General features: G+C 39.1%; 1 pseudogene across 1 annotated transcript; it reads right to left on the reverse strand.

The window, feature by feature from the left end:
* Positions 1 to 7,885: 7,885 nt before the first annotated feature.
* On the reverse strand, positions 7,886 to 9,634 carry LOC143548184 (zeatin O-glucosyltransferase-like; annotated as a pseudogene). The gene is made up of 3 exons (XR_013137902.1): positions 9,333 to 9,634; positions 8,840 to 9,297; positions 7,886 to 8,517 (listed from the first exon to the last, which is right to left on the reverse strand). The product of XR_013137902.1 is annotated as a zeatin O-glucosyltransferase-like (transcript).
* Between the last annotated feature and the right edge of the window lie 2,341 nt (positions 9,635 to 11,975).

Here is an 11,975-nt window from a genome sequence, read left to right on the forward strand (position 1 = left end):
CGTTTTGATTTCCAAAACTAATAAGTTATTTTAACTTAAAATTGGTTAGTCATATCGCGACAAACTTAGTTTTTAATAGGTTATCTAAAACTAAGTGTCATAAGAGATGAAAGGGTTCATCTATTCGTCCCGATAATAATTACAGTAAAATTTGACTTTTACTCTATTTGGTAAATTTTAAAATTAATCCTAATTTAAAACCAATAGTTTATGTCAATCCTACTACAAGTCACACTTGAGGCATACTGCGAAATTTCGAGTGTTTGGAGCTACAGCACCGCATTTGTTTTCTAGCCTATCCCATCAAGGTGAAAGCTCTTCGTTGACACATCCGGCCCTTTCACACGTCACGGTACTAGGACAACTATTATTTTACTCTCCTGTTACGTGCTAAAGCTGTCTGGAGACTTAAAATGGGCAAAGATGAGGCTAAACGTATCTATACAGACAATCGTTGTCTCTATAGGCCTCATAACCGAGAGTTGTGCTCTATTCACAATTGGCAATCGTTGTCAGTCTGCCTAACCACTTATTAATGTTGTGTGCTACAGCTGCCTTTAATAACTGGAAACCAGATTCTCATACTCCTAATTAATTAATGTTATTGGGTCATTAATAATAGGACTACAACGTCGAAAATACTTATTAAATTTACTTTTGCTTAATTAATCAGATGTCGTCAAACGAAATTTCACCCTACGCCCTTAAGACTATCCTTGAGAAGGATAAACTGAATGGTACCAACTTCATCGAATGGCACCGCAACTTAAAACTTGTTCTCACCATGGCAAAGCGCCTGTATGTTCTCGATGGACCTGTTCCAACCGAGCCTGAAAACAACACAGCCGCTGCACGAAAAGTTCTTGACAAGCATAAGGATGACTCGGCTGAGGTCTCCTGTATTATGCTAGCCACCATGACTTCTGAGCTTGCTAAAGGCTTGGAAGACTTTGGTGCCTATGAGATGCTTGAGCAACTCAAGGGCATGTTACAGAAACAAGCCCGTCAAAAACGTTTCGACACCATGAAACAACTCATCAGTTGCAAGATGGCAGAGGGGTCTCCCGTCAGTGCTCATATTCTAAAGATGAAGGGGCACATCGATCAGCTTAAGAAACTTGATTATCCCATGCCCGATGAAATGGCATCGGATTTCATTCTCAACTCTCTCCCCAACTCATACGACCAGTTCGTAATGAATTTCAACATGAATGGTTGGGTGAAGACAGTGCCGGAGCTTCATAACATGCTCAAAACGGCTGAGATGAACATTCCTTCTAGGACCAATCAAGTTCTGATGATACGATCTGCTGGTGTCAAGAAGCCAAAACCAAAGAATCGGGGTTTTAAGGGAAAAAGGCAAGAAGAAAGTTACTGTTGCTGCCCATGTTGCCACCAACACTAACAAGGTGGTTGCAAAGAAAAAGCCGCCACCTTTTGAGGAGCGCAAATGCTTCAAATGCAACCAAATGGGGCACTAGATGAGAAACTGCCCCGAGCACCTTGCTGAGATCAGAAAGAAGAGAGCCAATGGTGAAGGCTCTTCTGGAGGTATTTCCTTATACGTTATTGAACTTTTCACTGTCTCTAGCAATACATGGGTATTTGATACCGGATGTGGTTACCACATCGTTAATGTCTTGCAGGAGCCTGAGAAGTGGAGGAAACTGAATAAAGGCAGCATGGAACTCATCGTTGGAGATGGGAAGAGAGTACCAGTTCTGGCAACTGGAGTATTTCATTTTACTTGTCCATCTGGCCTAGTTTTTCCTTTAAATAATTGTTTGTATGCTCCTGGCTTGACCAGAAACATCATTTCAGTTTCTTTGTTATTTGAACAAGGATTTAAGTATGTTCTTAATGGCATTGCTATTTCTGCTTACTTAAATGATATCTTTTATTTTGAGGCTAAACCTCGAAATGGTATTTATGAGATTGATGTTCAACCTGACAATAACGTATATCATCTTTCAAAACGTAACAAGACTAGTGTCAATGATACTTTTCTATGGCATTGCCGACTTGGCCACATAAGCAAGGCAAGAGTTAAAAGGCTCCAATCCAAAGGTATTCTTGAATACACAGGACCAGACTCTTTTAACACTTGTGAATCTTGCTTAGTTGGCAAACTCGTCAAAGACTCCTTCACTAATAAAAGTGAACGAGCAAGTGATCTGTTAGGACTCATACTTACTGATGTATGTGGACCTTTCAGAACCATGACTAGAAACCATGAAAGATACTTCGTTTATTTTATCGACGATTATAGTCGATACGCTTATGTGTATCTTATGAAACACAAGCACGAAACTTTTGAAAAGTTCAAAGAGTTTCAAAGCGAAGTGGAAAAACAACTTGATAAAACCATTCAGATACTTCGATCAGATCGAGGTGGAGAGTATCTCAGCACAGAGTTCATCACTCATCTAAAAGAGCATGGAATTGTTTCACAGCTCACTCCACCTGGCACACCCCAACTTAATGGCGTGAGCGAGAGGAGAAATCGAACTTTGCTAAACATGGTTCGATCGATGATGTGTAGAACTAACTTGCCTCACTCCTTTTGGGGTTACGCCCTTATGACCGCCGCCCGCATTGTCAATCTAGCTCTAACTAAGAAGATAGACAAAACACCATATGAGATATGGCATAAGGGAAAGAAACCCAAATTGTCTTATCTTAGAGTATGGGGATGTGATGCTTATATCACAAGTGAGTCTGATGACAAACTTGATCCCCGTGGCGAAAAAGTTATTTTCGTCGGATACTACTGCAAGAGCGGTTATTATTTCTTTCATCCTGATACAAATACGATTTTTGTCAGGAGGAAGGGCTACTTCCTTGAAGAAGAATTTCTTAGTCAAGGAACTAGAAGTAACATTGTCGATCTTGAAGAAATTCAAGAACCACAACCAACTGCTGAGGAAGTTGGAGAGTCTGATCAACAAGTTGTTGTTGCTGATACATCAGACGTGAACGCAAGCGTTCGCAGAAGTAGTAGGACTCCCGTACCAAATTCTAGATACTTATGTCATCTAGATGGTGCCGAAGTCTTATTAGTAGCCGAATCTGGGGACGAGCCTACTAACTACAAGTCTGCTATCTTGGATCCGGAATCCAAGAAATGGCAAGATGCCATGAATGCTGAGATGCAGTCCATGCATGATAACCAAGTTTGGAACTTGGTTGAGCTACCCCCCGATTGTCGGGCAGTAGGGAGCAAATGGATTTTCAAGAAGAAAACCGACATGCATGGAAATGTGCAAACCTACAAAGCACGGCTAGTCGCGAAAGGTTTCACTCAAACTCAAGGTGTTGACTATGATGAAACTTTTTCGCCCGTTGCTATGACTAAGTCAATTAGGATATTGCTTGCCATTGCTGCATACTATGATTATGAGATATGGCAAATGGATGTCAAAACCGCTTTCCTTAATGGACATCTTTCTGAAGATGTCTATATGGTTCAGCCTGAAGGTTTTGTCGATCCAAAATATCCTAATAAGGTTTGCAAATTGAACAAGTCCATTTATGGACTTAAGCAAGCATCTCGAAGCTGGAATCTTCACTTTGATGAGAAAATCAAAGAGTTTGGTTTTGTCAAAAACGAAGATGAACCTTGTGTTTACAAAAAGGCTAGTGGGAGCACTATATCATTCCTCATCTTGTATGTGGATGATATACTGATCATTGGAAACGACATTCCTATGCTTAAACAAGTTAAGCTATGGTTGGAATCTTGTTTTGCAATGAAAGATCTTGGAGAAGCCGCTTATATTCTGGGAATAAAGATCTATAGAGATAGATCTAAGCGGATTCTAGGGCTTAGTCAAAGTACTTACATAGACAAAGTGATGGCACGCTTCTCAATGGAAAACTCTAAGAAAGGAGCTGTTCCAATGACTAAGGGAACCATGTTGAGCAAATCGCAATCTCCGGCAACGGACATTGAATCCAAACGTATGCAAGCAATTCCATATGCTTATGCGGTTGGCTCTATCATGTATGCTATGTTATGTACTAGACCTGACGTCTCGTATGCCTTGAGCATGACCAGTCGTTTTCAACAGAGTCCTGGCATTGCCCATTGAACTGTTGTGAAGAACATTCTAAGGTACTTGAATAGGACCAAAGACATGTTCTTGGTGTTTGGGGGAGTGGAAGAGGAGCTCACTGTAAAGTGTTACACTGATGCTAGCTTCCAGACTGACCGAGATGATTCTCGCTCACATTCGGGTTTCGTTTTCACTCTCAATGGAGGAGCTATTTATTGGAAGAGCTCCAAGCAGAGTGTAGTAGCGGATTCTACCACCGAATCCAAATATATAGCCGCATCTGATGCTGCTAAGGAGGCTGCTTGGATGAAGAAGTTCATCACCGATCTCGATGTGGTTCCGAGTATTCACAAACCAATCGAGATATTCTGTGATAACACAGGTGCTATTGCTCAAGCCAAAGAGCCAAGGTCTCACCACAGAACCAAGCACATTCTAAGGAAGTTCCATCTTATTCGGGAAATATTGGAACGAGGTGACATTGTGATAAGCAAAATAGACACAGATCAAAATCTAGCCGACCCGTTCACTAAGCCAATGACTCAGGACAAACATGATCAGCATAGAGATGCTATCGGGCTTAGACTTGCTAGTGATTTATTTTGATTTAGTATTTGGATGTATGAACATTCAAACAGTTGTACTTTTTAGTTCACCTTTGATTTAATGGTTAAATGCAAACGTTGAATGATACAACTGTGTTCTTTTTAATACGTTTAATCCATGAATATTATATTCTAAACTATCCGTAGTCGATCAGACTCGTGGGAGCGATTCTGAATTAAGACTATTCTGACTTTGGACTCAAGCAGTTGACTTCCAAACTCACAGACCTCATTATGAATGACGTTGGATGTAACTCGCATCAAATCATCTTCATGGATCTTGATCATAAGATGTTTTGATAATAGTATGCTCATTTAGTATCCTTAGACCTGAGATACATATTAGAACTTTCGTTTACCGAGGGATATTCTTTGATCATGTCAACCGCTGTTGCGTAACTGCCAACCATAAAGGCATAGGTTGGGAATGTTCTGGAGTTCAGTGGGAGTTATATGTAGTCAAGATGGGATTCTGCACTCTTACATTTAAATGTAACAGTTAGACATATTGACGCCCTCGTTGATTCAAACTGGTAAAGTGTGAGGCCTCACCCAAACTAACTGTGTGTTTGATTGGACCACTTTGACTCTATATCGAGAATTACAATAATTGAACACTATATGAGATTGATTTGATCCATGTCTCATTGTTCAATTAATGTTTTATACAGAAAGGATAGATGACAACGATTACTATAAATTCATTATCTTGCAATAAGATATTTAAGATACTTTGGTTATGGATTTAAAAATGTCATATTCGGTTGGGGACATCTATGTGTAGCTAGAACGCCTCTAGCTGTCAGCGTTGTGATACTTGACCCAAATACGTCTAAGTGGGAGACTGTTGGATTTTATGGACGTTTCGGGTCAAGTCAACGTGACCGACCCGAACGTGACCCGGAGAGTTACACCGGGGGTAACGAGAGATGGGCCTACTTAAATGTTAATTAGGCCCGACACAATTAATTAGATGGACAAGATGATGGTCAAGGCTTGGTTTTGTTAATTGGGCTCAAGCCCAATTGGTTTAACATGCTTAAACCCTACAAATATTACTATATATAGAATATGATATTAATATTTTATAAAAACTTTTAACAAAAGCCTAAACCCTAGCTGCCACCTTAAAACCGGCGCCGTTTTCCGGCAGCCGCTTTTCCGGCGATACATTCCGGCCACCGGAATCTCAACCACATCATCTTCTCCGGCCATTTACTTGCAAACCACCACCACAATCCCTTATCAAGCTTCTGGTGTTGTTCTTTGCTCGTCTCCGGCCACCTATAGCCCTACTCCGGCCACCACGTTTTTCCGGCGAGCTATTTTAGGCCGCCGGAATACCGTCTCAGCCAACCTACACCAAACACTGTCACCAAGTTTCATTCTCTGGTCATTGCAATCATCACCGCACCCCAATAAACCCTCGACGTCCATTAAACACTGACCCGCGCTTTTCCGGTGAGCTGTTATCTTTCTGGCAAGCTCGGTTTTCCGACGAGGGTTAGTCCGGTGAGTTGCTGCAGTTGTTTGTTGCAGTTAGCTGCTGTGCGTTGTTGTTGGAGCTGCTGTCCGCTGTCGTCTACTCTTGTTCCGACGAGTCGCCGCCCTCCGCCGCCGTCTGCCGCCGGAGCTGCTGTCGGGTCTCTTTTGTGTCCAGATCTAGCCTTCTTGTTAACTCCTCGGTGTCTTCCCGGTTCTTGTTAACCGAGGTATATCGAATACCCAACTATGGTTGATTATTTATTTGTTATTCGTACTCGTATTGTTGTAATCGGATTCGGGTTCGGGTTTCCGTTTTTGGTTCGTTTTAACTCGTTAATATCCGCTGCGTTTTGTTGTTCGTTTACATACATATATTAATATTGATTAATACTTATCGAAACTAAACTTTTGTTTATCCGTTTTCGTTCTCGAACCACCGTTGAAACCCAACATGTTGGACCTCTACATGGTGACTGTTAAGGTTGGCCCATGACCTAATTTTTTCCTAGACCAAAGTCGTCCAAAAAAGTATAACCTCTTTATATCCACCCAACTTTTAGGCCCACTAGTAGCCCAACAATAAATCCAATCATTTTATTTTATTTTATTTATTTATTGTTTTTTTGTACACAAACATGATTCATATATTGAAAAAAGAATCCGTTCATATATATCATCAAATGCCAAAGCTTAGGAATTTAAGTAACACGTACTATAGTGAAATTGCCTGTTCACCGTTCTCTGGGTCGTTCCCATAAGTAACACTTTAGTGAAATTGGTTCTTGACGTCAATACGTTGACAACTTAGAGTCGCATTGGCACATCATAGCAATTAGCAACTCTAGATTACAAGTTTAAACAGTTTTTCAATCCCAACCGACACAACAAGAAAAATGGTTAGTCAAACCAGTTTTTAAGTATGAGCGTGTGCTGAGTGTTGTAAGAAACGATCCATAATGGTTCAATCGGTCCCCTTTCAACCAAAGACAACTAAGACATCAGCTTTGGCAGCTGTAGCACGTTAGCTTCCGGCATGCACACAACCAGCAGTGACGTCCTAAGCGCTGATGTTGCTCCGAACTTGATTTAAGGACATTTTGGATCAATCTCAATGACATATTTGAAGATTACCTCATCCAACTATTTATAAGAGGTCAAAACAATCAAAGGCTTGCAATATTGAATCAAACGGTTATGATTGTTTTAACACATAAGTTTGCACATTGTGACCAACATATATAAGCTACTTAGTGACCATAACCCAAATAAAGGGCAGAATATGTGTCTTTATATCTGGCTTGATTTGGTGTAGTCATTAGTTTTGATTCACATGTATTTCAAAGCGGATGTAAGTATTATAATGATGCATCAAACTCATCAGGTATGATTCGTTGGTGTAGTTACTTTGGATGCAAATTGCATATTAACGGTGAGTTTAACCAATTACAATAGTGTGTCCAACTTCACATGTTAGATCCGTAGTAATATTGAGTTGTGATGTAGAAGTTTAACCATAGATACCATAATTAAAAACAAAATGGCCATGATATAGAAAGTTATATAATATTTGAAGATATATATGTTGGATATTTTTAAACAAGAAAAACGAACACGATACAAAGTTAAAAATTTGAGTTGTGTTCGGGTTAAAGAATACAATCTGCCAACCTAACACGATTAAAACCCCACAAGTATGTATGCATATACATGCCTAATGTGTTTTTGTTACAGTATACTTAATCATCTAGTGATGTGGGCAATAAACGATTGTAATTGCAACCAAGAGCCACCATTTTCCTTCACCGATTTCCTTACACGGCCGCCCATCTCCATCGCCCTCCTCCGTATATCCACCCCTTCCTTCGTCGCCATTAATATCCTCACCGCCTTTTCGACATCTTCTGCCACCACTATCTCATATCTCCACTTCCAATCTCTTACCGTCACTCCAACTTTCAGAATATTGGTAATAAGCACCGAGTTAGTTGGCTGATCCGAATGCATGGGCCAAGCCACAATTGGTACACCCATGGATATACTCTCCATACACGAGTTCCATCCACAATGACTCATGAACCCACCCGTGGCACGGTGAGCCAAGATTTCTAGCTGTGGGACCCACTCACGAACCACCAATCCTCTTCCTTTGATTCGTTCTTCGTATCCTTTTGGTAATTCGACTGTAATGTAGTTGTTAGAAGCGTCGCCTTTATCGGCATCTCGTAGAGCCCATATAAACTTTTGCTTGCTCGTTTCTAATCCGATTGCGATCTCAGTTATCTGTTCTTTGGTGAGTGAGGTTGTTGTTCCAAAATAAACGAATATCACCGAATTTGTTTCTTGTTTATCAAGCCATTTAAGACACTTGTAACCTACATCAAATAATCATGTGACATTATTATTTATATAACTATATGAAATAAAGAATTCGTCTAATCATATAAAAAGTTAGTATTTTTAAGTGCACTAAATAAAAAATTTGTTCATACTTTAGATTAATGAATCTTAATCCTAAAAGATTGGTTTTTCACTTGTACGTTTTACATCATAAACTTTTAAAAACTGTCTACCTAGTGCAAGTTGCGATTCACAGATTTCATTGATTAGCATGGTATTAGCAGGTTCCGTGAGTTGTCTATTAACTTCGTTATACTAAAAATATGAAAATCTTTTCTTCTCAAGAAAACTACTTACCTTTCTCGCCTTCTGTTGTCCTTATAATGTCTAGGGGATTAAAAGGACCAAGAGCCCACAACGTCTTGTTTCGATTTCTCTCTTCATTTTCAAGGAGGTCTAACATCGGTTGCTCCATGATTCCACACGAGTTGTAGATGCGACCGGAGTTTAGTTTAGCGTAATCATGTTGCATAGCCGTGAACTTCTTGAACTCGGCGGTGAAACAGTCCTCGAACGACAAGTGGTCGTTCGTTAATACTACTGAATCAGTTATGTTGTCAAATTGTTTACGAATGTTTCTTAAAGTATACAACAATATAGTAAAAGCCGACACACTATGAAAAGTGTAGGATACCGCATTAGGAAGGGATACAAAGTCTTGGATGAGCGAGCCCATGAGGGAGTCATGGATGATCACAAGGTGGCGTGTGGTGGCGGAGAGTTTACGGAGGATGGACGCCACCGGGTGGCGGAGAGTTTACGGAGGATGGACGCCACCGGGTGGCGGAGTTGGGTGGTGGCTTCACATAAAGGTTGAAGGTGTGATGGGAATTTGATGGTGGAATAAGGGTTTGGTTTTGGAGACACAAAGTTAGGTGTTTGTATTTCATGGAAATGAATAGTGGCAACCTTGAGTGGGTCCCACCCTTGAACCCGGAGTTTCGCTTGGCGTCAGTAGGTGGTGGTGCTGATGAAGTGAACGGGGATGTTGCGGTCGGAGACGAGGCGGGAGAGGTGGAGGAGTTGGTTCAAGTGGCCTTGTAGTGGAAGTGGAACCATTACCACAACTGCCGGAGACAATGAATGAGTCATTTTCAGGTTATAGTTGCAAGAAGTGAGTTGTCTTTGGTTTGTAGGGTTTTTATAATAACGTTTTTTACTTATGGTGATGTGATAATTGAATTATAGGTGACGTGTTTGACCAAAAGGGGTTGGTGTGCATGTGTTTTTAATATACACCTAGACATCTTCCTAAGCAATTTAAAACGTTTAAAACATTCCACAAACTTGTATTTAGAGTATGTGTCGTGTTTGATGGTTCGTTAATGAAAAGTGATGTCACATTACTGTCACGTAGGCGGTGGACATTAACAATTAATCCAAAAAACAAATGTAATAGATATAGGCTACTTAACCAAGTGTACGTATGGATATGGGTTAGTTATTTGACTCAAGTCCTCAATCAATCAACCATCGGATCTTTTGGAAATGAGGGAATGGCACAACTATTTTGGCGAGAAGGGAGGATTGCGCCTGACAACCATGGAGTTGTAACGGTGGTTGGCGTCTCGCGCGCTTGCTTATGTGACGGTGGGCGACGCCCCTCAACAAACCACAACACTTAGTGTTACTAGTAAATCTTTTGATGATAGGGTAATAAAAGGAACGATTATTTTAAGTTATTAACAGTATTAACTACCAAGTTACTTCATTAGTACGGACCACAAGTTATACACAATGCACTTGTCTTATTAAAGGTTCATGAAACACAATGTGTACACGCCAAAAGGTGAGTTTCGCCGACATTTATTTGCAAAACTTTAGCATTGGTTTCTTATAAAAAAACATGCATGCAAAACATTTTATGAATACCAATTTGGTTATTCTTAAAAACATAAATGAATCCATACTACAACAAATTAAATCAACTTTATTGCAATAACGAAAGTCGCAGATGTGATGACAACATGTCGTCGCTATACGGTTTAGTTTGGGGCCAAAGGATCGTACGAAATACATGTGTCTTTTGTCACTGCTGTGGATGCCATCATACATCATAGCTAGTCGATTCATATGGTGTAATTTGGGGCCAAGGGATCGTACGAAATACATGTGTCTTTTGACAATGCTGTGGATGCCATCATAGCTAGTCTAATCCCAACAAGAAGTTGTCACCATAAGCTTGTTGTCAATAAATAGTATTTACTAAATTAAAGAAAAAACCTATGTTTAATTATTTTTGGCCCTATCAACAAGTACGTCGTCATTGCAGACTTGTACGCATAAAACTTTTTTCAAATGAAAAGTATCCATTTAATTATTTGATTAACTAGTTTATAGCTATAGCGACGAACTCTCGTCGCCATAGGTTCGCTAGATTTAACGTTTGTGGTTATATGTGGCAATGCCATATCGACATTATAGGTCTTCAAGAATTACTATAATAATAATATATTATTATTATTATTATTATTATTATTATTTCATGGCTTTTTCATACGATGAACAACAATAACAATTTATAGAATATCATAAAACTAACTTTGATTCTAGTTAACATAGCATATCAAAATGTTTAAAATCTTTGTAAATTATCATTATTTTAATTTATAGAATATCATAAACTAACTTTGATTCTACTTAACATAGCATATCAAAATGTTTCAATTTTTTGTAAATTATCATTACTTTCATCACGTCGTTGCTAATTTTTTTTTCTCATTTCTTCCATTCATTGTTGAAAATGTTTTAAATTGTCACATTTGTTGTTGGATTTGTTGTGAGGGGGGGGGGGGGGGGGGTATGAACTCAACACATCGGGAGTTACACCCATGACAAGTTTGAGACACTCAATATCATCAATTGAAGATGAATCACCAAACTCGCTTTTCATTTTACTTTGCTTGAATAAGTTGATATGTAAAACAACATATATAACGTATATTAAATTATTGCTAAAAATTACTATTGTAAAATGGATAACCAACATGTTCCATTGTATATAATCGGTACAAATTCCGAATTTCAGTAGGCCTACATTAACAGCAACGCAATTAAAAATGCAAAAAATAAATACAAAATTTAGTCTTTTTAAAGTGAGCTTGAGTCATCTTGACCCCCTTGAACTAAAAGTGGAATATTTTAAATTTATTAAGGTAGGTTTAGTTCATCTTGTCTCATTTAAACTTAAAGCTTGATATATTAAAGGTATTAATGTGGGTTCGGTCATTACTTAAATGTCAAAACTTTTATTTAAAAGGGTCGACCCTAACCCGCTTTGATACAGTACTTAACATATCAGTCCTTTACTTTTAGTGTGTCAAATAACCCGGGCCTACTTTTATACACTTAATATATCAAACTGAAAGTTTAAATTAGTTAAAATGACTCGAAACTACTTTAAAATAGTCTTAGTGTATACAACTTTAGTATA

Source organism: Bidens hawaiensis, unplaced genomic scaffold (genome assembly GCF_021521415.1).
Source record: "Bidens hawaiensis isolate Kalapana, Puna unplaced genomic scaffold, B.hawaiensis_p1.1 tig00014937_1, whole genome shotgun sequence".
In the NCBI taxonomy this organism is placed as follows: Eukaryota; Viridiplantae; Streptophyta; class Magnoliopsida; order Asterales; family Asteraceae; genus Bidens; species Bidens hawaiensis.